This window comes from Giraffa tippelskirchi, chromosome 9, assembly GCF_054371585.1.
Source record: "Giraffa tippelskirchi isolate mGirTip1 chromosome 9, T2T-mGirTip1v1.2.pri, whole genome shotgun sequence".
In the NCBI taxonomy this organism is placed as follows: domain Eukaryota; kingdom Metazoa; phylum Chordata; class Mammalia; order Artiodactyla; family Giraffidae; genus Giraffa; species Giraffa tippelskirchi.
Window position 1 is genome coordinate 57167412 of NC_137283.1, and position 14060 is coordinate 57181471.

A 14060-nucleotide genomic window follows, 5' to 3' on the forward strand; every position below is an offset into this window, starting at 1 on the left:
GTCTTTTGACTGGTGAGTTTACAGTTAAAGGAATTACTAATAGAGAAGTACTCATTTCAGTCCTTTTCCTGTTTGTTTTTCATATGCCTTATTGCTTCTTTGTCCCTCATTTCCTGCATGGCCACCTTCTTTTGTTATTAATTGATTCTTTATAGCAAAACACTTTTAATTCCCCTCTCATTTCCTTTTGCGTATATCCCATAGCTAGCTTTTTCCTTGTAGTCATGGAATTACATTTAACATCCTAAAACTGCAGCAGTTTAACAGGCCAATTTATACCAGCTTAACCTCAGTAACATACAAAACTGTTCCCATACAACTCGGACCCCATGCCCTCTCATTCATGGATGTCACAAAATCACATCTCTCTGCATCACGTCCTCCCAAAAGATGAACAACTGGGGTTTTAAGTATGTCAGTCCCCGAAATCGAGTGGAAACAAAACAGTGAGTTATAACAGCACCGGCTCTTCTAACCGTCTGTGTTTCCTTTCACCAAATCTTTACTTCTTCATGGGGCTTCAGGTCACTGTCCAGCATCCTCCAATCTGAAGGAAGCCCTTCACTGCAGGCAGGTCTGTGGTAAAGAACATGCTCAGCTTTGGCTTGTCTGGAAACCTCTCAATTTCTCTCTCAGTTTTGAAGGACAGTTTTGCCAGTTACAGGTTTCTTGGCTGACAGCTTTTCCCCCTCTGTATTTTGAACACAGCAACACAGCCTCCAAGGTTTCTGATGAGAAATTTACCGATAATCTTTGATTTTCAGCTCACTGTTTTTCTCAAAATACTTTTCATTTCGTTAGTATCATCAGAATAGTTAGCTTTGTTAATAGAGTCAGTACTGTCAGTGTAGTAGTTAGCACAAGTAGTATGCCTCAGACACTGCAGGTCTGGTTCTGACCACCGTGAAACAGTGAGGCTGCAGTAAACTGAGTCACACGGACTCTCTGGTGCATGGAAGTTATGTCACTATACTGTCATCTATTAAGTGTGCAATAGTGTTATGTCTAAGAAAATGTACGTGCCTTTATTTCAAAATACTTAATTACTAAAATTACCACGCATCCCCCAAGCCTTCAGGGAGTTGCAATCTTTCTGCAGCAGCAACATCAAAGATCCCTGATCACAGATCACCATAACAAATACAATAAATAAAGTTTGAAATATTTTGAGAATTACCAAAATATGAGAGACCTGACCTGAGCAAATGCTGTGGGGAAAAAAATGGTACTGACAAGAGTCGCTCACACAGGATTGCCACAAACCTACAATTTGTAAAAACACACTACTTGTTAAGTGCAGTAAAGCAAAGTGTGTTAAAATGAGGTAGGGAAGTAGCACTGCCAGCACAGTTACGAACAGTAAGCACAGTTAGCAGGTGACCGTGGTGCAGGGCCTCGCTGAGGCCTCCCAGCTGACAAGGAGACTCCTGTGGACTATTACAAGCTCCTCAAACTCACTGGCCCATGTAGCTTCACCAAGGTGACACTGGCCCAGCAGGCCATCAAGGTCATTGAGGAGAAGGAGCAGAGCTCCTCCGCCTCCAGGCACTTTTCCATGAAGGCCATGGCATGAAGGTTTGGGGGATTTAAAAATTGTTTTATTTATTTTGGCACACGGGTTTAGTTGCTCTGTAGCATGTGAGATTTTCCCGGATCAGGGATCAAACCTAAATCTCCTGCATTGGCAGGCAGATTCTTCATCACTGAGCCACCAGTGAAGCTCTACTTTCTTTCTTTTAATTAAACTATACTTGACTTACCATGTTGCAGTGCAGTGCTTCGGTCATACCTATACATGTTCTTTCTCATATTCTTTTCCACCACAGCCCATCACAGGATATTGAAGACAGCTCTCTGTGCGGTACGGAGGGCCTTGTCCTTTACCCACTCTCTGGACGCAGCCTGTGTCTGCTCCCTCACAGCCCGCAGCACCCCCACCCCCCACCCCCGGCAACCACAGATCTGCGAGTCTGGTTCTGTTTCGTAGTTTCTTTCGTTTTGCTCTGACGACGCCGGCTCCTCCTGTCCTGTGAGCCTCGGGCCTGAGCTGGGTCACGGCTGCCTCTGGTAGCCCTCATCAGTCGAAGATGGACCAGGAGAGTTTAATCCATTTATGCTCAGGCTGGGCTCACTTCTCTTCAGTCTTTCCTGTTCCTCACGTGGAATAACTTCAGCTGCCTCAGCCTTCAGCCTGCTGGTTCGCTCTCCTGCCTGCTCACACAGCTCTTCAACCCTTCTCTAAGACTCCCCTTTCAGTCACTGTACTTTTCTGTTTGAGAACTATTTGCTTCTCTAGAATTGCTTTTCCTTGACATCCTCACCGAACTGTTCAGACGCCTATTCCCAATCTCCTTCACTTCAATGCCCGCGGTCTCCTCTGGCTCCCTGAGCACATTAACTGGTTGAGTCAATGTCTTTGACTAGTACCCCCATGTCACTACCTCCTCTGGGAGAGCTTCCGTCAAGCTCATTTTTCCTGTGAATGGCCACACATTGCCAGTTCTCTGTCAGTTCAGTTCAGTCGTCCAGTCGTGTCTGACTCTTTGCAACCCCATGGATCGCAGCACGCCAGGCCTCCCTGTCCATCACCAACTTCCAGAGTTTACTCAAACTCGAGTCTATCAAATCAGTAATGCCATCCAACCACCTCATCCTCTGTCGTCCCCTTCTCCTTCTGCCTTCAATCTTTCCCAGAATCAGGGTCTTTTCCAAAGAGTCAGTTCTTCATATCAGGTGGCCAAAGTATTGGAGTTTCAGCTTCAGCATCAGTCTTTCCAATGAATGTTCAGGACTGATCTCCTTTAGGATGGACTGCTTGGATCTCCTTGCCTTCCTGCGGTTCTCTGTACGGCCCGTAATTTTCTGTTGTTGAGAGTTTCAGTGTGGTCTTCTGGAGATCTGTCTCCCTCCCTCCAGGGCTGCTGCCTGCTGGGACCTAGAACCTTCATCCTGAGCACACCACTTGCCAAAGACCAGCAGCCATCTCCTCACAAGGCTTCATCCACCCAGACCCCGGGGCTCCAAAACAGCCAATTCCAACTGTTCTTTCCGGCTCAATGCTGATCTGGTAGAGGGACTGTCGCTCAAGTTTCCTATCCCATCATTTTACATAACGTCACTGTGGTCTACAGTCTTTAAACATCAGTGATTCTGTCCGATTTCTAGACCTTGATCAAACTCATCCAAGCCCTTGAATCACTGCAGTTCTCTCAGCAGAAAGAAAACACCAGGTACATGCATATCCTTCCAGCAGAAGGTATGATGTGGTTCCTTGTGTTGATAAACCATCAGGATGAGTCACCTTTCCTTCAATGTAGCTCCTTCCGTAAAGCTCTTGTGACCACAGGAAGGGATGAAGGCAAAGATCCGTTCATCTAACAGCACAGACCCCAACATCAAAATCCCGCCTCCGGGGTTTACGCACTATTCAGAACACTGGAGGTGGACCTAGTATTAAGAGGTGGCCGACAAGGAGTGTGGCATGAAGTCTACCTCTAGAGTTTTTATTCCAGGACAACTTTCCAGGGCCCAAGGCTGCAGCTAAAATCAATACTTCCAACTCTGTATTCTAACCCCAACCACATTAGGAACATGAATATTTGCCACAATATTCAGCTTCTTCTGTCTTAAGCATCTTTCTGGAAATACACATAAGAAAAAAAACAGAGAGTCAGTACAGGGGAAGCATTTAGCTCTCCTACCAGAAATCTTCTCTCTCTAAAGCATGCTTTTTCTGCAGCAGTTAATTTGTATCAGTGAGTAACCCACAGGCTACAATGTTTGAAAAACTGATGTGCTAACAGCCAGCAAATTCCATCCAACAAGTCCTTCCTCCAGTAACAGCCAAGCGGCATCAACAACTGACCATCGGTCACCCTGAGTGTGACGTGACCACCGCCAAGCAGCGGGGGAAGTGAGAGCTCCTCTGTCACCAGAGGCAGGGGTGGCCAGGCCTGCGGCCCGCCAGCACCGCCCAGCAGCGCCACTTCCTCCTTTGCTCCGGAGCAGAAAGCCCGCTTCCTCTCAGGACTGCCGCCCGGCCCTGCTCACCCCCTCTACCCAAGCAGGTCAAACAGGCTTCACTGCTTTCAGAGCCCTCGACCCGACCAGGCTGGGCCGCATCACACCCCCGCTGTTCCAGCTGCAGAGCCTTTCCACCACAGGGATCGCCACATATTTAAACATGTAAACGTGGATCGGCTGTCGTGACAAACTGTGGTTAGGGCAGAAACGAGATCACCACAAAACTGCTTTCAGCCCCATCACGGCATCTCTACCTGGGCTCTCGAATAACCACACGGCTGAAAAGCACGGCCCCCCAATGCCACCCCACGCTGCACACGCACTGCACTCAGTCCCAACTCGCCGGACTGCCCTCTTTGAGGCCAACCACCACCTCACACTCAGTGAGGCCCAGAACCCAGGCAGCCTGCTTCCAGGTTCGACCACAATGACACGTGTGGAGGGTCTCAGGTACCCTTCTCTCCTCCCCTCCACGCCCCTCCCTCAGCCAAGAAAGAGCCCACAGAGGGAAAATACTGCCTTCACTGCAAAACACATACTCAAAACACGTCAACGATGGCAGGCAGAGTCACATGTACTATTAACGAACATTCTAAAATGTAATCAGGGTTTTTTTTAAGGGTACAAATTAGGCTCTGACTGTGCTAAGCTGAAGCCTACAAACTGTCCTTTGGTAGCGAAAACCAAGGCATCAGAGGGTCCACCGTGGTCTCCAGGTGGAGGGACTGAGGGACGCAGACTTGTTTCCAAGGCTTCCATCTGGACCGATACAGGACACCCCTCCAGGACACCTGGGCACCTCCCCAGCACGGCCACCCCTTTCCCAGACCTGACCGCACGCCCCCCCAGAGGACCCCTCCCCAGGCCTCTCCACCAGGCTAATGAGGGCCACGAGGCTTCCCCCTGCCCTCCCTCGAGACCGCGGGCACCTGGGAGTCTGGAGAGCAGACAGGAGTTCATGTGCACAGACGATGAGCTACACTTTTAGAAGTCAACAAGCAAGAGAGAGGGAAGAACTGGTTAACCAGTGTACTTTTTCCTGTCAAAAAGGTCACTGTTTTTCCCAACTCAGACTGCTAACATTTCCTTAAAAGTCATGAAAATAAAGACTGGCCCAACTCTTTTTTTTTTTTTTTTTTGAAATTTACACATTTTATTAAAAGAACGAAAAATAAACAACATGGAAATAGCATACTAAAATGAATTGCATAATGCACACTTCCAAACACAAACAAGCAGTATACAACTATAACTTGGAAAAACAAAAACAAAAAATCAAAGCATCTGACCTGATAACAGTTGAGGAAATGAGCTATTGCATTTTGGAGGCAAAATATTAGGGGAACAGTTTATATTTATATTATGATCATTATTTAAATCTATAATTGTTGCACAGGGCTAATAATTTTCATATTGTATGTGAAAAAGTGAAGTCGCTCAGTCGTGTCCGACTCTTTGCGACCCCATGGACTGTAGCCCACCAGCTCCTCCATCCATGGGATTTTCCAGGCAAGAGTACTGGAGTGGGGTGCCATTACCTTCTCCATGGCCCAACTCTTAATCTGTGAAAATTAACTTATAAAAAGAAACATTTTTTAATACACTAAGATCCTACATGCCACCCCTGGACAAAAAATAAATGAATAGAAAGTTTGAGAAATCCGTCTGGAGTGCACGTTATGAAGTGACGGTGTATGCTCCAATGCTGCAGGAGACCAGAGAGGGCAGGACGTGAGCCGCGGAAAAGCACCACAGCATCATTACACCCGGCTATTCGCTTCCCAGGTCATCACACCAGGCAACAGGGACACACGCTGGGAGGAAGGCTGGTGCGCTGGGGCCCAGCCCAAGGCTCCCCGGGGCTCAGGAGCCAGGTTCCTCCTGTCTGTACAGCAGGCAGACGACGGGGGGGCGGGGAGGGGGTCGGTCCCTCCCTCCACCAGGCCATCTCGGCAAAGGGCATCTCCTCAATCTGATGAATGAATCCGTCAGACAAACTAACCAAAGACACAAGACAGGCGGTAGAAGGGGCACCAATTCAACCAGCAGCAGACCCGTCTCTGAGCACAGCTCCAACAGAGCTCTACGAAGACCGGGAACGATGAGCTTACCAACACGTGTCACGAAGCAGAGAAGCCGGCAAGACGGCAGCAATGTCCTGGAGACAAAGAACGGAACAGAGCGTCTAGAAAAGACACGTGGGGAGGAAGTTAGCGTGTGTGATGAACACATGTCCAGTTGGTGAAGAAAGGATGACAATGCAGGGAAATGCCAGAGCAAGCACACACGTGGAAAGACCTGTCTGACATCACATTACACAGAACTTTCAAACATGCTAAGTACTAGGGGAAAAAACCAGCAGAGGGAAGGGGAGGCCTAAGTATAACACAGAATCCAGAAAATGAAACAAGTTAACGGGTGTGACTATTTCAAGTTTCTATACCACAAAAACACAGCATCAACCAAACCAAGCCAAGAGAAGGAAGCCAGGAACACTGCAACAGGAAAATAGACCATGTTCTTCTTATACAAAATATATTCTTAAAAGCTATTACATAAAAAACATTCTTGCTATGTATTTTTAAAAAAACCCTCGCCTGGGCTTTCACGAACAAAAGCCAAGCAACAAAAGAAAAATAGCTAATTCCCTTTTTACAAAATTTAATCCATTAATCAAAGAAATGTAAATGTTGAACAATGAGGCACCTTTAAAATTTTCCCCAGTAGTCACGCTGGCAACCACTAAGACAACTGACAACTATATAAACAGCATCTTCCAACTACAAGTAGCCAAGTGCACAGCCTTCCTAGGGGCAGGATGATAACAAGCACCAAAGTCTAAGGACGTACAGCCACAGGATCTTAGGGATACAATCATGTGAGTGGACAGAGGCAGAGAGTAGACGATTCTGTTGCGGAAAAGAGGTGGGAGTGACTGAGAGGATGGTTCCACTTTGGTGTGGGCAGTGTGATACGGTCAGCACTGTGCACCGACAAGGAAAGGGGCTGCGTGCGCAGGGGGCAGTTTTCACAAGCAGCTGCGGAGCATGTGTGCTGAGCGAGCCCTTCTGGAGGCGAGATAGAAGTCTGGAAGCACAGGCACCAAATAATCCACAAGGGTAACAGAGAACCCTCCCCGCAACTCCTATGCTGCATCTGTGATGGAGAAACACGCCGTTCTAGGAAGACCTCCCCACCCAGCAGGAAGTGAACAAGCAGCGCTCCACAGAGGCGGCGGCTCTTCAAATGGCTGGAAGGGTCTTTTGCACTTCAGTGACGCCATCTTGCAAAAGCCACCGCAGGTGAGCAGGAGCCCGTGCACCGTCGGGGCCGTCCGTGAGGGACACGATCCGAGCCCCCAGTGGACGCCTGAAGCCACGGAGAACACTGGAGCCCACACACAGCGGGCCCCTCCTGTACCTCTGCCTGCGGCCACGTTTAGGTCAGGCACAGAACGCTACCAACAGCACACTGCACTGAACGCACCGAGTGTGTCTCTCTCAAGACAGCTGGCCGCACCGTGCCCCCCGCCTCCTCGTGTGAGCTGAGAGGTGAGCTGCCTGCCTGACGAGAGGAAGGGAGGCGGGCGGTGTGGGCCCTGCGCCCGACCCACCCTCGGACCCCACAGCAGGAGGACAACCGCTCGCAGTGAGATGGGCAGGGGGCCACTGCGGGGTCCAGGCCTGGACGTCTGAGACCCCAGGTGGGGAGGGGCAGGACGGCGTGAGGTTCCGTCATACCGCTCACAACAGCATGCAGTGTCAAATGACCAACGGTTTACTTGTGGAATCTTCCATCTAGTACTTCTGGACCGTGGCTGACCAAAGGTAACTAAAAGAGCAAAAAGTCAAACTGGGAATAAAGGGGGGGTGCTGAATTCTCATTTTGCAGCCGTGGAAACTGAAGTTCAGCAACTCTCTTCAGAGCCATCCTGTGGCCCTGCTTAAGGATGCCTCTCTAGTCCCCTTGGCTTTGGGTCCACTGACTCCAAGCAAGGTGAGGGATTCACAGCTATGTGCGACTTTTCACCAGGGAGCACGGGGTGTGGAGGGGGGTCCTACTAAAGCCTCTTGCGGAATGTATTTTAGTTCTTTCTTTCATGTGGCTACCTTCTGGGGGAAACCACAGATTGGTCTAGGATCTGGAGCTCCTGGCAGCCTAGTGTTAGGATCCAGGCTTTCCCTGCTCTGGCCCGCGGTCAATCCTTGGTCAGGGAACGCAGGTCCCGCAAGCTGTGTGGTGCTCTCCTCCCAACAGGCTTACTAGTTTAAACAAGCAGTCTAGGGTCTCCCCAAGAGCCTCTGAGAGCAGGTGCAGCACCCACAAAACCTGTGCAAGACACACGTCTAAGACCCACTCGAGGCTTCAGTGAGAGGGGAGACTAGGGAGAACGCAGCCAGGAAAGCTACAGAAGCGAGGCCGCTGGGAGCCGGGCGCGGCAGGAGGCACAGGCGAGAATGGACATGCTGGACGCGGTGGGGCCCGGATCGAAGGCAGCAGGAGCAAAGCGCACTCAGGGCAGGCAGGTTCGGCAGGCCGGACGCGGCGGGGCCCGGAGGACACAGCCGTGCAGCACCAGGACCACCGGGGCACACAACAGGGAGGATGGGGCGGGCCCTGAAAGCGTGGACGGCACGGAGGACCCGGGCCCACCCCTCCCTTCCCATCGACGCTGTGCTCAGCGCACTACCAGGCACACGCACGGGGCTTAGCCCGCCTGCCCGAGGGGACAGAAGGACTGCGAGCGAGGGTGACAGGCGCCCAAACGGCCAGCGGGGCGGGACGGGAACCCCCCACCAGGCGCCTCCCCAGCAGCTGCGGCCCTCGAAGCCAGTGGGTCAGTCTCCCCCACTGCCCAGCACTGCCCAGGCCTCCTGCTCCCGGCACCCTGACACGCTCCAGCCAGAAGTGACAGCCGGGCCCCGCCGGCAGCGCCCCTCAGAGCTGCGGGAAGGTGACGCAGACCCCCGGGAGAGCCACAGCGAGCACCCGCAGTGCAGAAAGCAAACCCCAGGTGGTCTGCGGCCACTCGGAGGTGCTGTGTCACTACCGAGTAACACGGCTGTTTCAGACGCCACGTGAACTTCACTACCCGAAAATGTACATATCAGAAGAAACAGACTTGTCAAAGCTTCCCTCTTTCCAAAACATTTTTAAATAAACACAACACCGTATCACTAAAACTGACAGAGGCTGCACTTCCACAGGAGGGGCTTCCGTCTCGGTGCTGTCGGGGTTAAAGACACGTGTGCCGACCTGGAACACGTGACACTGGCCCGTGATACCGAGCATGTTCTTTCAGGCGGGTCTCTCATCTGGGAACAGACGCTGACAACTCAGATGCTGCTGCAAGGGGAGCACTAAGCTCTCTAAAATGTAAAGAAATTGTGTATATATATATATAGATACACACACACTTTTTTCAAGGTGTCACATTCATGTGGAGCCACTTTTCACAGAGAGTCAAGCTCCCTGGAAAGTAATTCTTGTCACAAGGACTTTGCAGCCCCAATCAATAGACTTTAAAGTGATGCTCCCACTGTTCTAAAGGCAGGTACCAAAGCAAGAGCTAAGAGTCCTTATTAAGACACCAGAATGACAGTGCCTTTTTTTTTCCTTTTTGGTGTGGCAGACTGGAAGACAAGAGAAAGCACCACACACTGTTTTTCAATAGTTTGAACATGTGACATCAGCTTTAGATTATCTAAGGCATTTACCTGATAAAATACCACCCATAAACTACTCAGAAGTGCCCACAGAGGTGAGTTGGCTGAAGAAGAAAACCAAACTACCTGCTCTTTCTCCAGTCAATCCCCCCAAACCAGTCCCTGATTTTAACCTGTGTTGAAGGCACATCTGAGGAAGTGCCTCTTTGAAGGCTGAAGCATGCCACCTCTATTTCAGTCCCAGCCACACTCACCTCTCAGTGTGTGTGTCTCTAGGTAAACTGTACCATCAAAGTCACCCCTCACAGATGACTGAGACACCATCCTTCTGACCCAACAGGGCTGTGCAGGTCAAGGGAAAGGACTATGGCTGAGCCCAGCACGTTCAACACCACCCTTCACCAGGCTCCGGGGCTCATCTACTCCCCACCCGGATCTGCCCCACAGCCCCTCACCGGCCCCGTGCCCCCGGGTCCCAGCGCCACAGCCCCCCACCGGCCGCGTGCCCCTGCCTCCACTCCCTCTAGTGCCCTGCCAGGCCCCCCTCTGAGGCACTCTCCCAGACGGCTCCGCAGCACCCTCTGACCCAGCCACGGACCTCTTCTAACGTTTCTGCAACTGGCATCTGTCTCGTTTCTACAGCGACTCCTAAACCTCTGGTGCTTTCTATCTGATACTCCCCGCAGCTGTCAGCCGCACTTTGTTATAGACAACAAGACCGCGACGAACGAACACAGAACGCATAACTTATCATTCAGGAAGGCGATCCATGTTCATCACTGGCCCAGAAGCAAAACTTACATGCTACGAACAGCAACCCAGTGTGCAAAGTTAGAACTGGAGAAATACTATAAAGCTACTGAGCAGTATTTCAAGACTCATCCTGGAGCCGTGACTCACCCCTGCCCTCAAGGAGGTGAGTGTGGGCGAGGGGAGGGGCAACAATACCCCAGCAATCCCAGGTCTACAGCCGTCACTGGGCCAGAAAGCTGCTGGTCAAACACCAGCTACCGTCTAAATGCTCAGTCAGAACATGCAGTAGAAACCTAGTCCAAGCATATATATGAGGGAATCCAGTGTTTTAAGGACACAAGCATCAGGCCAGAGAAGAACTCTACTATGGCTACCTTTATACTCTACAGGTGACGCTCTGAAGGCAGCTCCCCCCCAGGAATGAGGCAGATGATAAACGTAGAAGCTCCCACAGCACACTATGGAGGGCTACCTGCTCCCCTGATGAAGCCACCGTGTTTTTCTATCCCGGGTGGATTCAAGAAGCATTCACAAGAAGCAGTCCCAAAATCTGACGCATCGTGCTCCAAAACCAACCTCCACACCCGCTCAAAGACTGCCCATGCTAGTACTGGATAGGGGTGCAATGCTAGTACCCCAGGGGCAAAACGAAGATAAGTCAGCAAAGATGCGGAGTATCTGGAGCCCTGACACACCGCTGGTGGGCGTGGAAGCGGCAGGACTGTGGGAACCTAGCAGGGTCCACCACAGCGCCGCACACACGGTTATGGCTGAACCGTGCCCCGCCCCCACTCCAGTCCTAACCCCGCTACATCAGAATGTCAAACCGTGACTGTAGCTGGAGATGGAGCCCTTACAGGGTGAGGGAGGTTAAACCAGGTCCTGCGGGCCCTAATGGATCTAACTGGGGTCTTGAGAAGAGGGGGTTAGAACACAGACCCCTACAGAGAAAAGACAGCGTCAGCAAACAGGGAGAACACGGTCCCCACGAGCCAAGGGAAGGGGCCTCCAAGGAAACCAACTCTGCTAGTACCTCAAATTTGGACTTCCAGGCTCTGAAATTATGAGACAATAAATTTTTTGTTTTGTTACAGTGCCCTACCAATCTACAGATACACAAGCTAAAACCCAGCCTTTCCACTCCTAAGTACTGACATAATGGAAATGCACGCACATATCCATCAGAAGACAAAGGCAGGACTAGTCACACAGAGTTTTTTTTTTTGCCACTCCGCTGGGCATGTGGGACCCGAGCCCCCTGGCCAGGGATTGGAGCCTGGGCCGCCTGCAGGGGGAGTGTGGGGTCTTAACCACTGGGGCACCAGGCAGCTCCCAGTACAGCACTATTTCTAACAGCCACACACTGCAAGCTACCCAAATGCCCATCAGGAAGTTAATAAAACCGTTACGGTGTATCACATGGAGAGACACTAGGGAGCAATGGAAATGCAGTCAGGACTGCACCCAGCACAAAATGTCACAGGCAACACTGACTCAAAGAAACGGATACCGAAGGGGACACAGTGCATGACTGGCACAGAGACAGACCAAACCAAAATGACAGCGCTTAAAAATCAAAGAAAACATCAGCAGGAGAGGACGACGATGACCTCAAGGAGGCACACCGGGCCTCCTGAACCTATGAACCCTCCAAGCTTCTCACTTACTTGTACACGCTTCATACGGCCCACTGCAAATGCGGAGTTTAGTAAAAAGTGGAAATGACTAACTGCAACGCCTTACTGATCCACTGTCACCACAGCAAATCAACCTCACTTCCATACTGGACTCACCAGGCTCTTCCCTTGCTGCCATTACCGAGTCAGAATGCACAGCTTGTGTCCTGACCCCCAGCTCCCCTCCCACCTGTCAGCGAAGCCAACGAATACCCACGGTTACTTTCTCACACCATCTCTTTAAAACTCAATCTCATTAAAGGGAGGCATTAAAATATGCATTCATAAGAATAAAATTACCAATTAACACTCTGGTCTTCCTCTGCATAGTGAATTACATTTTTCTTCTTTTTCACTTCTGTATTTTCCTAGCTTTTTTTTCTTTTTTAAGCAGTGACTAGTTTAATAATCAGCAAAAGAGAAATGTCACTTTAAATAAAAAGTAGGGCTTCCCTGGTGGCTCAGACAGTAAATAATCCACCTGCAATGCAGGAGACCCGGGTTTGATCCCTGGGTCCCGAAGGTCCCCTGGAAAAGGGCATGGCAACCCACTCCAGCATTCTTGCCTGAAAATCCCACGGACAGAGGAGCCTGGCAGGCTACAGTCCATGGGGTCGCAAGGAGTCAGACACGACTGAGCGACCAGCACTTTTCAGTGGAGAAAGGATAACATTTTTATAAAGAGTCGAAAGCTGAGGGCTTTAGAGCAACCGTGGATAATCCAAAAGCCAGGCTGGGGTGTCAGAGCCTCAGCTGTGTTCCAAGAGACCCCAACCAGCATGCAAGTAGCCGGGCCTCCTGAGCACCCAGGTTCGGCCACCCCGAGCCTGCAGGGCAGCTGTGAGCACCAGCAGAAACCCTGTGAACTGTGAGCACTTCCCAAACACTAACAAAATAACACCAAGACGAGTATCGTGTAGCAAAGTTCCTACCAAAGTGCTCCTTAACAACCATCAACAGCAAGGCACAGGTCAGGGGATTTTGGCATGTCTCTCAACCTGTGGGCTGCCCAGGCAACCCTGAGTTATTACTGCCCGCCCCCCCCCACACACGTAAGTGCCCAAAGAACGGTTGGTGACTGAAAGCCACATGTAAAGGGCACCATTTTCCGCCAAAGTTCTGTGCTGTTTTGTTCAGGCTTTTTAAAGGTTAATTCATAGTAGCTTTGTTGTGTACTCGCAAACAACTCAAATGGAAATCAATTTTTAAAAATTAAAATTGCATACCAGAATGGGAAACCAATGGTGTCGGCAGGCTACTGCTTCAAAGACTCCCCAGCAGAGCTGGGCCAGGCCAGGAAGGCCAGTAGCAGGCAGCAAGCCACGCACACCCGACAGGGCGGGGCGACCATGGACGCCGGCTCGTGGCACCTGGATGCAGGTTCACAGGCAAGCCTCGCCAGCCCCACGTCCCTCTCACGGCCTCCTCTGGGCTGCTCTGCTGGACAGCGAGCCTCCAGCGCAGCCAGGAAACGGACCAGGGACTCAGACCGCTCTCCTCAGCAGTGATGACATCACCAGAACAGAGCAGCCGGCGAGGCTGCGATCCCCTGCGTGGAGCGCTGCATTTCCAGGCAGGAGAGCTCAGCCAGGACTGCGTGTCACCCCTGGAGCCAACTGCCGAGCTCGCTTCCTCCCCCACAGAGACATTCTGCAAGTAGCTATTCTTAAATTTGTTTTTGAAAGCACAGCCTGGAGTACTGAAATTGAAACTAGTGGGAGACGGCGCTGAAGAGCCTGCTCTGATTTCCCCACTGCATCACTTTTACCTTTGACTCACAAGTCACACTGACCACAACCACCATTAAGAAGTTTTAAAACATAAACGCAAACTATTTTTGTATGTGATGCCGTACGTGGGAAGGAAAAAGCAGAAAACAGAGTGAAGAGACGAGAGCCAATAACTGAAGAGATCAACACATTGCAGCAAACTGCAGACGGAA

At 50.8% G+C, this 14060-nt stretch overlaps 1 protein-coding gene and 1 long non-coding RNA gene across 8 annotated transcripts in view; one reads left to right on the forward strand and one right to left on the reverse strand.

Annotated features, from left to right (window-relative positions):
• The window catches only part of RAB7A (RAB7A, member RAS oncogene family), a 44739-nt gene that overhangs the window by 27623 nt on the left and 3056 nt on the right, over positions 1-14060 (reverse strand). The window lies entirely within an intron of this gene.
• LOC145520327 (uncharacterized) lies at positions 5140-9658 on the forward strand. Its single transcript, XR_014064409.1, has 2 exons — positions 5140-8549; positions 8757-9658. It is a non-coding gene; the product is annotated as an uncharacterized LOC145520327 (long non-coding RNA).